Raw genomic sequence first — 11,572 nt, forward strand, 5'->3', positions numbered from 1 at the left:
TCTAAGTGTTACTGTCTTGACATTGAGAAGTAATCATACATTGGTGAGTAAGTGTTAATTGAACATAATTAGTCTGAATCTCTGTGAGAATGAACTAGAATTTATTCTATATTACTTGCAAACGCGTATACTTGCGTGAATTATTAGCGCGTGTTTTGTGCCTAACAAGTTTTTGGCGCCACTGCTGGGGACTCGGCGTATTTGTTTAGTTTATGTACTTGCCATCAATGGTCATTAGGACTCATTGATTAAGACATGTTACTTATTATTTCCGGTTGTGTTTCAGGTACTCTAGCAAGCTTTTATGCAAACACGTTCTCGCACTCGCAAGAGAACTTTAGATACGCCTGAGGAACAGACTCAGTTCTTGATATTCCGGAGAAGATAGATTTTGAAGATACGGATAAAGAGAGTGAGCAGAAAGAACCAGTAATCATGGGTGATCGTATAGTTCCAGCAGCAGATCCAGCTCTTATGGACTTTTTTCGACCTAAAATTGATGACATTCAGTCAAGCATCCTTCACCCGGCTATTCAGGCTAACATTTTTGAAATCAAGCCGGGCACTATTCAGATGGTGCAGAATTTTGTTTCTTTCGGAGGTGTTGCGACTGAAGACCCCAACATGCATATCAGGAATTTTGTCGGGATCTGTAGTACTTTCAAATATAATGGTGTGACTGATGAGGCTATCAAGCTGAGGCTTTTCCCATTCTCTCTGAGGGATAAAGCTAAGGACTGGTTACATTCTGAGCCAGCTGGGTCCATCACTACTTGGTAAGATCTTGCGCAAAAGTTTCTGGTGAAGTTCTATCCAATGGCGACGACTACAGCTATGAGGAGTGCTCTTACTCAGTTTGCGCAGCAACCAACAGAATTTATGTGCGAAGCTTGGGAGCGCTACAAGGAGATGTTGAGAAAGTGTCCACATCATGGTATGCCTGACTGGATGGTGATTACTGGTTTCTATAATGGTTTGGGGGCCCAATCTCGGCCCATGCTCGATGCAGCAGCTGGAGGCGCCTTGTGGGCCAAAAGCTATACTGAGGCGTATAATCTTATTGAAACTATGGGTGCAAATGAGCATCAAAACCCAATTCAAAGGATGATGCCTGGGAAGGTAGCAGGTATTCTGGAAGTCGATACATCTACAGCTATTGCAGCGCAGCTCCAAGCGATGTCTTTGAAGGTCGAATCTTTAGCCAACTATGGAGTCAATTAGATAGCTAAGGTCTGTGAGTTTTATGCAGGTTCTCATGCTACGGATCAGTGTTGTCTTGTTAATGAATATGTACAATATGTGAACAATTATCAGCGACCGCAGCAGCCTGTGCCAGCTACCTATCATCCTAAGAACTAAAATCATCCCAATTTCAGCTAGAACAATAATCAGAATGTTGTTCAGCAACCATATCAGCAGCCTATCAGTAAGCAGTTTAATCCACCTGGATTCCAGCAACCATAGCATTACGCTCAAAGGAAATCATATCCTCAACAAGGAGGTGCTGACCTTCTAGTGCTGATTTCGAGGAGCTCAAGCTGTTATGCAAAAGTTAGGCTGTTTCTATCAAGACCTTGGAAAATCAAATCGGTCAATTAGCCAATGCTGTGCTCAATCGTCAACCTGGCATACTTCTCAGCGATACTGAAGTGTCGGGCAGGAAGGAAGCTAAGGAGCAAGTAAAGGCTGTCACCTTAAGGTCTGGAAAAGTTGCTAATGCTGAAAAGGCAAAAGATGGAGAAGCTGAAGTTGTTGATGAAGAAGAGAAGCAAAAGGAGAAAGCGGCGGAACCAAGGAAGACTACTGTTGAACACACTCTTCCTGAGGGTAATACAGGGGAGAAACAACTCTATCCTCCACCACCTTTCCCTAAGAGATTGTAACAACAAAAGCTGGATAAGCAATTCGGTAAGTTTTGGAGGTGTTCAAGAAACTTGACATCAAAATACCTTTCGCTGAGGCTCTGGAGCAAATGCCTAGTTATGCAAAATTCATGAAGAGTATTCTTTCAAGGAAGGTGAAACTATATGACCTTGAAACCGTTGCTCTAACAGGAGAGTGCAGTGATGTGCTGCAATAAAAAATTACCTACAAAGCTTAAAGATCCAGGTAGCTTCACCATTTCTTGCACCATTGGCAAGTTGTCTTTCGACAAATGCCTGTGCGATTTGGGAGCAAGCATCAATCTGATGCCATTGTCTATCTTCAAAATTTTGAATTTGCCTGATCCAAAGCCCACCTACATGTCTCTACAATTGGCTGATCATTCTATTACATACCCACGAGGCATTGTGGAAGACGTGTTAGTACAGGTGGATAAGCTCTTCTTCCCTGCAGACTTTGTCATTTTGGATTTCATGGAAGATAAGAAGATTCCCATAATCTTGGGAAGACCTTTCTTGGCTATAGGACATTCCTTGATAGATGTGCAGAAAGGTGAACTTACTATGAGGGTGCAGGATCAGGATGTGACATTCAATGTATTCAAGGCGATGAAATTCCCTACAGAAGATGAGGAGTGCTTAAAGGTGGATTTGATTGATTCTGCGGTAACTTCAGGACTTGATCATATGCTAATGTCTGATGCCTTAGAGAAAGCCTTGGTGGGGGAATTTGACAGTAACGATGAGGATGGCAATGAGCAACTGCAATATCTAAATGCTTCTCCTTGGAGGCGAAAGCTAGACATGCCATTTGAATCTCTTGGTACTACTGATCTCAAGAATGCTGAAGGAAAGCTCAAACCACCTATTGAGGATGCACCTACTTTGGAGCTTAAACCATTGCCTGAACACTTAAGATATGCTTTTTTTGGTGATGCATCTACTTTACCTGTTATTATTGCATCTGACCTTTCAGGTAGTGAGGAGGACCAGCTCTTGAGGATTTTGAGAGAATTCAAATCGGCCATCAGATGGACTATAGCAGATATAAAAGGGATCAGCCCTTCGTACTGTATGCATAAAATTCTGCTAAAGGATGGTAGTAAGCCGACTGTTGAGCAATAGCGGAGACTTAATCCTATCATGAAAGAAGTGGTGAAGAAAGAAACTCTGAAGTGGCTAGATGCAGGAATCATATATCCTATTTCTAACAATTTTTGGGTGAGCCCCGTGCAATGTGTACCTAAGAAAGGAGGTATAATTGTGGTAGCAAATGAGAAGAACGAGCTCATCCCTACTCGAACAGTCACAAGATGGAGGGTATGTATGGCTTATAGAAAGTTGAACAAAGCCACGAGAAAGGATCACTTCCCTCTTCCATTTATTGATCAGATGTTTGACAGGTTGGCTGGTCATGAGTATTATTGTCTTTTGGATGGCTATTCGGGGTATAATCAGATTTGCATTGCACTAGATTATAAAGAAAAGACTACCTTTACTTGTCCATTTGGCACGTTTGCTTTTCGTAAAGTTTCGTTTGGCTTATGTGGTGCACCTGCCACTTTTCAGAGATGTATGATGGCTATATTCTCTGATATGATTGAAAACAATGTCAAAGTGTTCATGGATGACTTCTCCGTCTTTGGACATTCGTATGATGAATGTTTGAATAATCTTCGTTCGGTGCTCAAAAGGTGTGTGGAATCTAATTTGGTGCTCAATTGGGAAAAATGTCATTTTATGGTGCGTGAAGGCATTATTTTTGGGCATAAAGTCTCTAGCAAGGGTCTTGAGGTGGACAAAGCCAAGGTGGGAGTCATTGAAAATCTTCCACCACCTATTTCTGTGAAAGGAATCCGTAGTTTTCTTGGTCATGCGGGTTTTTATCGGCGTTTCATCAAGGACTTCTCGAAGATATCTAAGCCGTTGTGCAACTTGCTCGAGAAAGATGTGCCTTTCAAATTTGATGATGAATGCTTGGCGGCATTCGAGACTCTCAAGAAGAGTTTGATAACTGCATTAGTTATTACAGCACCTGATTGGACAGAACCTTTTGAGATGATGTGTGATGCGAGTGATTATGCAGTGGGAGCAGTTCTTGGGCAGCGTAAGAATAATATTTTTCATGTAGTCTACTATGCTAGTAAAACTCTAAATGGAGCTCAAATGAACTACACCACTACTGAGAAGGAGCTCTTGGCTATAGTCTTTGGTTTCGAAAAATTTCGATCTTATCTGCTTGGGACAAAGGTGACAGTATTCACTGATCATGCTATCATTCGCTATTTGGTCTCAAAGAAGGATTTGAAGCCTAGACTTATTCATTGGGTGCTCTTGCTACAGGAATTTGAGTTAGACATCAAGGATCAAAAAGGTACTGAGAATCAACTAGTTGACCATCTCTCTAGATTGGAGAATCCTGGTTCGACTTCACATGATAAGACATTGATCAACGAATCTTTTTCGGATGAGCAGTTGTTCACAGTTCAGGAGGAAGAGCCATGGTTTGCAGATATTGTGAACTATCTTGTCAGCAATATAATGCCTCCTAATATAAATGCAGCTCAAAAGAAGAAGTTTCTGCATGAGGTGAAGTGGTACATGTGGGATGAACCATATTTGTTTAGACAGGGAGCTGACCAGATTATCAGGAGATGTATCCCATTCTATGAGACGGAGGGGATATTACGAGACTACCATTCCACAGTTTATGGTGGACATTATGGTGGTGAAAAGATGGCAGCTCGTATTTTGCAAGCAGGTTTTTCCTGGCTTACATTGTTTAAGGATGCACATCAGTTCGTTTTAAGGTGTGATCGTTGCCAAAGAGTGGGGAATCTTACTAGAAAGGATGAGATGCCTTTAAATATGATGCTTGAAGTTGAGGTATTTGATGTTTGGAGAATCGATTTCATGGGACCATTTGTCTCGTCCTGCAATAATCAGTACATCTTGCTGGCAGTCGATTATATCTCGAAATGGGTAGAAGTCAAGGCTCTACCGATGAATGATGCAAAGGTAGTGTTGAGTTTTCTCCATAAGCAGATATTCACAAGGTTTGGAATGCCACGCGTAATCATAAGTGATGAAGGGTCACATTTCTGTAATCGTAAGTTCACTTCTATGATGCAGCGCTACAATGTGAATCATCGTATTGCTACTACCTATCATCCGCAAACTAATGGTCAAGCTGAAGTGTCTAATAGAGAGATCAAGTGCATTCTAGAGAAAGTTGTTTGTCCGTCAAGGAAATATTGGTCTTTAAAGCTCGATGAAGTTGTTTGGGCTTATAGAACAGCATACAAGACTCCACTTGGAATGTCCCCGTTTCAACTTGGATATGGTAAGGGATGTCATTTACCTGCGGAGCTTGAGCATAAGACTTATTGGGCGTTGAAGAAATTGAACCTTGATCTAGATACAGCTAGGAAGAAGCGAATGCTTCAGTTAAATGAACTTGATGAATTTCGACTTTAAGCGTACGAGAACAACAAAATGTATAAGGAAAAAGTAAAAAGGTGGCACGATAGGAAGCTATCTCCTAAGTCATTCGTGTCGGGGCAACATGTTCTTTTATTCAACTCTCATCTCCGACTTTTTCCAGGAAAGTTGAAATCAAAGTGGTCTGGACCTTTTATCGTCAAAAATGTGTTTCCACATGGAGCGGTGGAGATTTTTTAGAACGATCCGGACCAAGCATTCAAGGTTAATGGTCAGCGATTGAAGCATTACTATGGGGACACGGCAAATCGGGAAGTGGTTAGTGCCGTTTTATTGTCAACTTGATCGGAGTACTCTACATCAAGCTAATGACGTAAAAGAAGTGCTTCTTGGGAGGCAACCCAAGACTTTAACCTTTAGGAACCTTTAGAAGTTAGTACTATATCAAAAAACCCAAAAAAAATCAGAAAATTGGGCAAAAAAAAATTCCAGATCCCCTTGAGAGCCTGCTCAGGAATCTTGGGCGGCCGCTCGGGGTCTGGGCGCCCGCTTAGAAGTCCTGGGCGGCCGCTCAGGACCCTTTTGCCAGAATTTTTTTTGCCTTATAAAAAACCATAAAAAATCAGAAAAACCTAAAAAACATAAAAACCCACGATTTCTCTCCCACAATTCCACGTTTTCTCTCCCACAAACCCCACTCATACTCTAATTTTAACCATAATTCCTACCCTATATATACACACAACTCCTCCATATACACTCACATATACTTTCAACTTTAAAACTCTCTCCTACACTCAAAACACAACTCTTAAACACTTTTTCTCAGTTTCAATGGCACCTAAGAGATCCCATACTATTGATAGCAGCAGCACCATTCCTACTGCTGATTTTTCGAGGGGAACTGCTGCGAGACCTCGTTTGATGGATAGGGCTCCTGAGGAGGAGTATACTAGGCTTTTGACTAAACCAATTTGAAGGAGAGGGGATTTTTACCATCAGGGAGGGATGGTGAGTTGTTACCGATGATTGCGGAGAAAGGGTGAATTTCTTTTTGTGAGTCGCCGGAGGCGGTTCCAATGAGTTTGGTTCATGAGTTTTATGCGAACGCCAAGGCTGAAAAGAATGGGTTTACTATTGTTTGTGGGCTTACTGTAGATTATCAGCCGGAGGCGATTCGCCGTGTTATTGGGCAGCGACAACGGAAGCCTACGGAGGAGAATTGGAATGAGAAGACCCCCGAGGATTTTGATTTGGATTTGATTGTAGCTACCCTCTGTCAGCCGGGCACGGTATGGAAGTTCAAGACGGGATCTAACGAGTATTGTTCTTTTCTGGAGGTTGCGATGAATAGGTATGCCCGAGCATGGAATGCCTTTATTTGTGCTAATATTTTGCCTACTTCGCATGCACATAAGGTTACAGTTGAGAGAGCAAGTTTGTTATGGGGGATCTTGAATGAGGAGTATTATGTGGACCTTGGTGAGTTCATCTACCAAGGGATTTTAAAGTTTTTAAGGGGGGTGAAACATAACAACATCCCTTCTACATCTACTGTCACGAAGCTGTGCAGAGCAGTGGGAGTTCATTGGCCTTCTCACGAGCAGCTGCAGATGCCGGCCGCTCCTATTGACTCAGAGACTCTGAATGCGATGCAGGAGTGGACGGGTGGAGAGCCTGAGGAGCATGGTTTAGGATATCATCTTCCAGGAGGACATCCAGCAGCTGGTGCTACCATGGCTAGGCCCAGTCAGGTTCGTGCTGAGGCAGGCTCTTCTAGAGCCCAAGAAGGTGTTGGGATGGCTGATGCCCAGTATAGGAGGCTGTCGAGGAGGATGGATGCGATGTATGAGTCGCGGAGTAGGTTCGCTCAGGAGTTCACCCTTGCACTTGGGACTGCTTTCAGAGGCCTTGGAGCTGACATCCAGTGGTCCATTTTTTGTGAGGACTCTGCTTATCCGCCTCCTGACACTTCACCTTCTGAGGGTGATGATGATGATTTCTCCGAGTAGGTATACCCTGTGTTCCTTTCTACTACCTTCACTGGGGACAGTGAAGATTTTAAGTTTGGGGGTGGTAGTTAAGGAATATTTTTGTGTGTGTGCCATGTAGTTGCATATTCATAATAGTTTAGTTCATATAATTGCATATTTTTGCCATTTATAGTTTTTTTTATGTTATAGCTTTATTTATCATGTCATTTAGCTCATGCATATACCATGATACCTTTTGCGTTGCTTTACCGATTGATTTGTGATATTGATGCAAGTGTACTGATAGCGTTAGAGTGATGATTGAGTCTTGTAGGTTGACATGCATGCTAGAAACACTTGTAATCTCACTAAGTCTTAGAGTATGCTTAAGGACTAGACTGTTGTCATGGTTTGATGGTTTTTGTGGTTAATCTATTGATTATGCTTAAAATTTATGATAGGCTCTAAATGATAAAAGGCATGAAAAGAAAAAAAATCGGAGTAAAAATTGGAATTTATTGCTAATTGTGGCTAGGCGTCAAATGGCTAGTAGCCGGCTCATATTTTTATGCGAGTAGTCTAGGGTTGAGCAAGATGGAGCGAAACGCACTAGCTCAGAAATTTGAAAAAATAGAAAAAAAAAGAAAAAAAAGGGAAAGAAAAAATAATAAAGAGTTAATGCATAATTGATCACGAGTGGGCTCTTTGGTATTCGAGTTATTAAGTTCTTAGGAGATTTTGTGCCTAGTGACCTAAGGCTTTTATAGTATGGGATTCGCTAACCTAACGCTCGCTAAATGGATGCCATTTCATAAGTCTTTTGTGGACCTCACTCATTGCACGGTCAAATAAGCATTTGTTGTTGTGTTGAATAAAAGCATAATTCCGTAATAAGCTCCAGTGATCTTGAAGTGTTATAAGTCATTTTGTGCCTAGAATTTATTCTTCGTATAATCATGTGATTGCCTTGAGGATAATCGAGTTATGATCATTGATCTAGTTTCAAAGTATATCTGTTAAGCATTCGCACACACCACGTTTCTAGCTGTATGTTAGTTTGCATGATTTGATTGATCTTTATTCGCCTAATTGCATTTGTTGAGATGTCATGAGTTGGTTGGTTTAGTCATTGTGAGGGGGATCGCTGCATTTCATGTACATTGCATTCATGCATGTTTTTATTTTGTTTTTAAGTCTGTGACGCTTGAGGACAAGCATAGATTTAAGTTTGGGGGTGTGAGAAGTGGCATTTTATACCACTTAGAACGTCTTATAATGGCTTGAATTGATGTCTTGAAATCAGGTATTTTGTGTATTCGATGCGTTTTTCTAGTGTTTTTACATTTCAGGGTATAACTTGCGTATGTAGGAAGAATACATCGGAAATAAGCCTTGGGAAGTGCTTGGCATTGGTTTTGGAAAGTTGGGGGCAAAACGCAGTAAAATCAGGAGCAGAATTCAGAATTTTCCAGAAGGTGCTTGGGCACCCGCTCAGGATGCTGGGCGGCTGCTGGGAGCTTGGGCGCCCACTCAAGAATCTGGGGCGGCCGCTCAAGGACGAGAATTTTAGTACTGAATTTTATAATCCTTATTCAGATGGACTTCTGAGACGGCTAGTTCTTGTGGGCTTCTATATAAGTAGTTCTCAGAGACGTTTCATAAAGGGTGGTATCAAGCAAGGAGAGAAGGAAGAAGACCGTTTTAGCACATCGCAACGAAGAAGAGGAAGCATACGTTTTCTTGTGATTCTTTTATTCGTTGTATCAGTGGATGCTAGTTTTCTTTACTTTGAACCTTATTACTCTTATGACGTACTCTGGTTTTAATAAGTATTTTTATTAGTTTATATTGTGTGTTATTATCATGTTTTCATATGAACCCATGGTGACGATGAGTATTATCATGGGCTAATCGTGATCATGGGGTCATAACGGATTTACTATGGATTTCTTTAGTTAGTTGTTTAATACCTTAGTGTGTGATGATTGTATGATATCTAACATAGGTTGCGCTTATTCGTCTTATGTGCGTCGCGAACATATAAGATAGTCTGTTAATCTCCTGTGAAGCAACGGTGGATCTCGAGGTTTAGAACTTGCCATTCTAGCATAGGTTCATGTATGTGTATGCATGATTAGTGGGTAACTCTAACCGTTTTACTTGCCCTGTGTAATCATAATGAATGACTTGTGCTTAAATCGTTATGTTGTCAAATTCTGTAGGCATATAGGGTCTCAACATAATTGATGCCTATTCAACTTCTATCTTAATTGTGGATGTTTGGTAGAATGGTATTAGTACAACGAAAGTTGGCTTTTATCAGTTTCGTGTTGTTCGATTAATATCATCACCGTTACTTGCTAAGGGTAATAACGATAACTATTGAAGGAAGTAGTAATGAAGTTATGATCTCATGTATGTTAAATATTGTTAATTCAAGTGTCAATTAAGTGTTTTAATTCTTGTAGTTAATTGTAGTTAATAATTAGTTAATCAAATCTAAGTGTTATTGTCTTGACATTGAGAAGTAATCATACATTGGTGAGTAAGTGTTAATTGAACATAATTAGTCTGAGTCTCTATGGGAATGAACTAGAATTTATTTTATATTACTTGCGAACGTGTATACTTACGTGAATTATTAGCACGTTTTTTATGCCTAACAGTGACAAAACTTGGGGGTTTTGAAGAAACGTGCCCAACAATAACACACTTCATTGGTGCTTAATTGGAGACATGAACAACGTTCTTTCACGAGGTGACAAAAGAGGAGGCAAAACCTATTGTAATAGATTGATGTAAGGGTTTCAAGAGGTGCTCAACAATTGCGAGTTATTGGACATGATTCTATACAGATATTAGTATACTTGGGAGTGAGGTTTAGGCACAAATAATTATATCCAAGTGTTTCTTGATCGGACACTCGTCACGGTAAAATTTTAACACATGTTCAAGGAATCCAAACTAACAAATTTGGAAGTGTCAACCTCTGATCACTGTCCCTTATTATTGGAACGTGATGTTGGTGTTTTGTCAACAGTAAGTCAGCATTTTATTTTGAAAATGCTTGGCTCAGAGAGCCTATGTGCTACCTGATAAAGTATATAGAGATGTGAGAGAATAGCAGGGTTTTTTTATAATGCAACTTGTTCTCGATTACAATAGAAGAGGGGTTTATACAGTCAACAACCAAATATTATTAAAATAAAATATCCTAACAAGGACACTATTATAATAATGAAACAATCCAATAATAATAGTATATATATTAACATCCCCCCTCAAACTAATGATGGTGAACTGAGAGTTTTCCAAACAAGAAACGGAGCAACGTAACCAAAGAATCCTGTAACCAAGCGATGTAAAACTACAACAGAGAAAACAAGAGTATCCAAATGAATCCGACAAAAGAATTAGGAATCCAAACAATTAAAAGCTTCCAAAAGAATCCAAAAAAACACTAATATAAAAGAAAATGTCCACAAATGAAGCAATATAAGAGAAAATAGAGCATCCAACCAGTACGAGAAGAAAAACCATTCATGTCATTCAATAACCAACCAAAGCACCTTCAAAAATAAAACAAATTTGCAACCACCGAAACTAAATCTAAATCTAAAAGCAAACCTAGTAAACAATCTAAATCAACTCCAAATATAAACTAAACCAAGAATTGAATCCAAGTCGCTTTGAAATCTAATCAACAATTTTTTTCCAAATCTAACCAATAAAATGAAAAAAATCAAATCGAAAACCCAATCTCGCGAAGGGCTCAAGTTCCTAGAGCACCTAATAAATTAAAATAATCTCACGAAAGGCCAATGTGCCTAAAGCACGAAATAAACTAAACAGTCCCTCGTAGGGTCGATATGCCTAAACTACCATATACAAAAATAAAATGCGGAGAAGGTATACTTCTGTGCCTAGGACTACCACCGTCATAAACACGAGAAAAGCAAACGAAGATGAGATGGAAAGAAAGGAAAAATAATATTATCTATGGGCTAATATCATCAAATAGAGACAGAGAGTGTGTATGAGAGTTCCAACCAAAATCAGCATAAAAATCTTCAACCAAAATTAAATTTTGTTTACCCCTGAGAAATCTAATCAATTCGAAGGAAAAAAATAGTGATCATGATTAAAACTCAAAATCATCCAAAAAACAGAACTGATTTGGAGAAGAAGACGAGAAATAACTAGAAAACGAAACACATGTTTTAAACCCAACATGTGAAAGCCATTACGATCAACTCTCCATCAACTTATCCCGGA

At 40.0% G+C, this 11,572-nt stretch overlaps 1 non-coding gene across 1 annotated transcript; it reads right to left on the reverse strand.

The window, feature by feature from the left end:
- Positions 1-831: 831 nt before the first annotated feature.
- On the reverse strand, positions 832-938 carry LOC141699087 (small nucleolar RNA R71). The gene has a single exon (XR_012565574.1). It is a non-coding gene; the product is annotated as a small nucleolar RNA R71 (small nucleolar RNA).
- Between the last annotated feature and the right edge of the window lie 10,634 nt (positions 939-11,572).

The sequence above is a fragment of the Apium graveolens genome, chromosome 11 (genome assembly GCF_009905375.1).
Source record: "Apium graveolens cultivar Ventura chromosome 11, ASM990537v1, whole genome shotgun sequence".
In the NCBI taxonomy this organism is placed as follows: domain Eukaryota; kingdom Viridiplantae; phylum Streptophyta; class Magnoliopsida; order Apiales; family Apiaceae; genus Apium; species Apium graveolens.